Source organism: Octodon degus, unplaced genomic scaffold (assembly GCF_000260255.1).
Source record: "Octodon degus isolate 3935 unplaced genomic scaffold, OctDeg1.0 scaffold00338, whole genome shotgun sequence".
Taxonomy (NCBI): Eukaryota; Metazoa; Chordata; class Mammalia; order Rodentia; family Octodontidae; genus Octodon; species Octodon degus.
The window spans coordinates 362,822-367,968 of record NW_004524914.1 but is presented as its reverse complement, the minus strand read 5'-3'; the positions used below and the strand labels follow the sequence as shown (position 1 = coordinate 367,968).

Below are 5,147 nucleotides of genomic sequence, written 5' to 3'. Positions count from 1 at the left end.
AGGCACAGGGACTGGGGGTTAAATCCCAGAGCCTGCGGTGCGGGCCCGCTCCTGCGGCATGCTGACATAGCAATTGAGACAGAGCATGGTGGCGTGAGCCTGTAATCCCAGCACTTGGGAAGCTGTAAACAGGTGGATCATTATGAAGCTGATCTAGTAGCGAGATCCTGAACACCCTGTTAAACCCTTCCCTAAAATACAAAAAAAAAAAGCAAACATGAAGTTGTCCTTCTAAGAGGTAATGAAGTTTTATTAAACATCACTAGCTATATATCTATATATTATGCCAACGATATCACATATCAGCAAGTAGTTAAGATGTTCATGACTAGATTTTCTGGAGTGCTATAAAATTATACTAAGTAAATTTATTCTAAAATTTTATTGCAATTACACTAAACATTGCTATTTTGCATATTATTTATGACTGAAAATACCAAATCTAGGTGAACCCAGCTGTGGCCACCATAAGTAGAATAGTTACACAAGGATTTTCAAGGTATTGCCTTTACTTGCAATGGTTTCTAAGTGAGCTAACTATCCTGAGTAATTTTCTTTTTCTTTTTTCTAAACAAAGATATCTAGTGTCAAATCTTCGCTGTCATATTCCTTAGAAGGGTGTGTTCCTCTCACATCATCAATCTTACCATGGATAAGCGTACTTGGGAAAGGTGTGTTGGGACTAAAAAGGCTTTGGTCATAGCTGCTGTTGCATTTTTTAGTATTACAAGTTAATTTTTTCCCTGAAAAATCTTTACATCACTTTCAAAGGTCATACCTAGATCTTAGATTCTGAGCTAGAAAACAGCAAAAAAGTACTTTAAGCACCGTTTTGTTAATTCATACTACATTTGTACATGTGTCATATACCAACAAAAATCGGAGGAGGATAATTCTTATAGATGTTTGTGCTGTTTTTAAAAACACTGTGTTCTTAAATCAAAAGATATTTGAAAATTGTGATGATTTAAATTTGCAATAAAAAGATTTATTTTTCAAATACATTGCAAACACAGTGTTGAAACACCAGTCATTATCTCTGTTTTAAAATAACTGCCTCTTCAAAGGCTAGACACCTGGATTATTGAAATTTTAAATATACTAGGGTTTAAACTTATTCAAAGCTAAAAAGTAATATGTAGGCATATATTTACATATAAAAACTTCCTTCCTTACTGACCATGTTGCACTGGGATGTCATCGCTAGAATTGCTACACTTCAAGTGTCTCTTCATAGAAGTATATTAAAAAATATATTAGTGAGCCTGCTAAGAAGTCTGACAATGTTAAGTAAGACATAGAATAGCATAAAATTGCATTTCTCAATTCAGCAAGTGACAGGATTTTTTACAATAATCTGTTTAAGTATTTCATGATATGATTATAGTTGATATAATGTACCCACACAGTATTAAAAAATAAATGCTAAGAGAAAAACATCCAATGGTATAAAAACAAACACTTTCTTTTGGAATTAACATGTTTGGAAAATCAAGTTGATTCCTTAAAATTTTTCAGTATTACAAGTTAATCTTTTGACCCAACAATGGATTCAACATTCTCAATGTATTCAGCGTCCAAACACCGCTAGTAAAACCTGATCCATAGATAGGCTGTCTTTCCAGCTACTCTACAAAAGCCTTTTGGTTTTGTCTAGCACCACCCTCGTTAATAGTCAAGCTGCCATTTTCAAGACAGGTTGCAATTCCTAGTTTCTGCATCATTATTATTTATTAGGCTTAAGTTTTGAAATAAATTTCTTATGATAATACTATTGTAGGATGTGATTCTAGTTTGCTCATTCAATAAACTATTATGTAAATCAAGATCTATGAACCACTATCAAATATAGTAGTGACATTCATGGATTAATTATTTTTTATGTTAAAGAGAAAAAATAAAAACAAAAACAAATAACACTAAGCAACATAATACAAATGGCACAGAATTTCAAAACAAGAATAGAAAATTAACAATGGTTGTTACATTATGTATTGTAATCATCAAATTTGTTTCTCAGATTACTAGACACAGTTATGCACAACTAATTAAACGTTAACTCTTCCTTTCAGTAAACCTTGAGTTTTTTCTTGTTCTTTTACTTCTTATTTTTATTTTCTTCGGTGGTCCTGGGGATCGAACTCAGGACGTTGAACTTGCCAGGCAAGTGCTTCTTCTACTGAGCTATCTCCCCAGCCCTGTACTTTTTATTTTTTAAATTATTTTAAAGAGACTACTAGGCTGCGGCGCGGGGACAGGGCGAGGCCCGGGCTCCTCACAACGCCCCTTGCCTGCGCCACGCTCAGCTGAGGGTTACCCTGCTGCACCAACCCTAGCCTCCCACCGTGGCTGGTGCTGCACAGCACCCCGCTGTAGCAGAAGAACGCTGCAGACCGAGGCCCGGAAGACCGAGTTCCTGGGCTGCGGCCATGGCGGAAACTGAAAATGACCCTTCAGCTACGCTAGGTCTATGATGGGAAGTGTCACAGTCCTATATATTTCTGCTATGGGTGCTTTTTTTTTTTTTTTTTTTTTTAATCTGCGACCTGGACAGTTTTGCTTTGTGTTTATTTCAACTTCAGTGAAGTGACAGCATTTTAAGCATGTGCGCATCATGGGGTCTGGTTCCCACGGACCATTTCCCAAAAATTCTATCTTCGTTTCACTAGAGGTTTAAGTAGAATATTAGATCCACAGTTTAAACCAAATACAATTGATGATGTGATAAAAAATAAAATGCAAATTCCAGAAAAAGACCACCTGAAATTCTCTTCTGAATTGAGTATGATTTTCAATGAACGTGACCAACAGCTGAGAGACCAGAGCTATCAGAACGAAGCCTTTAATATGCTCGTTAGTAACCACCTGGGCTACCACAGAGAAGTGCCTGACGACAGGAAAGCAGCGTGTAAAGAGGAGTCTTACCCCCGCTGACCTGTCGGTAGCTAGGATTGTTATTTGTTTCTACAATGAAGCTTTTTCTGCCTTGCTCCGGACAGTGCACGGTGTGCTAGACCGAGCCCCTGCCCACCTGCTTCATGAAATCATCCTCGTGGATGACGACGGTGACTTGGATGATTTAAAAAGTGAACTAGGTGAGTATGTCCAGAAATAGCTCCCTGCAAAAATTAAAGTAATCAGAAATGCAAAGCGAGAGGGGTTGATTCATGGAAGGATGATCGGAGAAGCCCACGCCACAGGAGAAGTCTTCGTATTTCTGGACAGCCACTGCGAGGTGAACGTGATGTGGCTGCAGCCCCTGTGGGCGCCATCCCCGGGGACACACGCTGTGGTGCGCCTCGTGATCGACACCATCAGTGCTGACATTCTGACCTTCAGCTGGTCTCTGCGTTACAGGGCGGCTTCAACTGCGGGCTGCACTTCAGCTGGGGTCTTGTTCTACTTTCAGAGCTGGGAGGAGCCGGTGGCGCCAGTGCACCAATCAAGCCCCCTGCAATGACTGGGGGACTGTTTGCCATGAGAAGCCAACATTTCAGTGAACTTGGTCAGTGCGACAGTTGCATAGATATCTGGGGAGGAGAGAATCTGGAAATATCATTTCGGATCTGGATTGCGGCAGGAAGCTCTGTATCATCCCTCGCTCGAGAGTGGAAGAGGTGGCAGGATGGCTTTTCTGAAGGCCAGGACACCAGGGCACACATCTCGTTGCACCTGTTGCACGTCTGGCTGGGACAGTATTTTTCCTCAAGACCTGATCTCAAGACCAGGAGCTATAGAAACATCAGCGAGGGTGTGTTGTTGTGGAAGAAGCTGGGCTGCCAGTCATTCAGATGGTACCTGGAGAGTATTTACCCAACGCCAAGGCCCAGCAGCCTGTCTTCATGAACAGAGTCCCCAAGTGCCCCCGAGTCCTGCAGCTTGGATGGCTCTATCACCTCCAGACCGACAAGTGTCTGGTGGCCCAAGTTCACCTGAGCCAGAAGGGCGGTCTCGTGGTGCTCAAGGTCTGCAACTATGGAGACCCCGCTCAGGTCTGGGTTTATGATGAAGAGCATGAATTGGTTTTAAATAACCTCCTGTGTCTAGACGTGTCCAAAATGCGCTTGGCAGACCCACCGCGCTTCATGAAGTGCCACGGCTCTGGCGGGTCCCAGCAGTGGACTTTCGGGAAATATAACCAGCTGTATCAGATGTCGGTGCGGCAATGCCTGAATGTGGTGGATCCCCTGGGACACAGCTGCTGTGCTGGTATGGAAATCTGTGACGGCTCCTCCCCACAGCAGTGGCATCTGGAAGGCTAGGGCTCCCTGAAGGGGCAGCACCATGTCCCCGCACAGTGCCATGGGGACTGCAGAAAGACATGTCAGACCGGTGCCCCTGCCTAGGTGGGGACGGCAGGGTTCTTCCGGAGCTGCTCTCATCCAGAGGAAAAACCCAGAAATCATGTGAATTCTGAAGAGTTGAGTTTGTGGAGAGGCCAAAGCTAGGAAAAGAACATTTCTTATTTTATATCTATTTATGCTTCCTTTTAATCCCCTTTATTGATGGAGTGGTTTGAATCTGATCAAGAACTTGTGATTTGCTTTCTTGGAAGACTTAATTTGACACATTTTTTTCTATTATGTTGTATTTATTTATTTATTTATTTATTTATTTGTATTTTAGGGAAGGGTCTACAGGGTGTTCAGGGTCTCACTACTAGATCCTACTCATAGTGATCCACCTGTGTACAGCCTCCCAAGATCTGGGATTACAGGCTTGCGCCTCCACACCCAGTCTCAACTGCCTTCTCAGCATGCCCCAGGGGTGGGCCGGCACAGCAGGCCAGAGATAGAACCCCACTCCCTTGCACCTGCCTGCAGGTGCTTTAATCCGCTGAGCTATTTGGCCACCCCTCTATTATGTTCTATATAAATTAAAAAAAAATGGTTTCCCCACATTAAACCTCCTGAGACAGGGTAGTACCCAAGAGGCAGCCTGCTGGTGTGAATCATTTTGATTACTTATGGCATGACCTGCTATTGAGACAAAAGTTCCTTGTGATTACTTAGAAAAAAAAATTTAAAAAGATAAAGAGACTACTGTAATTATGATAGTCCAATTCAGAAATGGCCATGAAAATGACCATTTTGTCAACAAAATAAGGTTTTCTCAGTATGGCTCACCTTTGTGGTGTGACTGATGCC

The 5,147-nt window shown here is 42.1% G+C and overlaps 1 pseudogene; it reads left to right on the top strand.

The window, feature by feature from the left end:
• Positions 1-2,337: 2,337 nt before the first annotated feature.
• On the top strand, positions 2,338-4,262 carry LOC101590333 (annotated as a pseudogene).
• Positions 4,263-5,147: the final 885 nt, after the last annotated feature.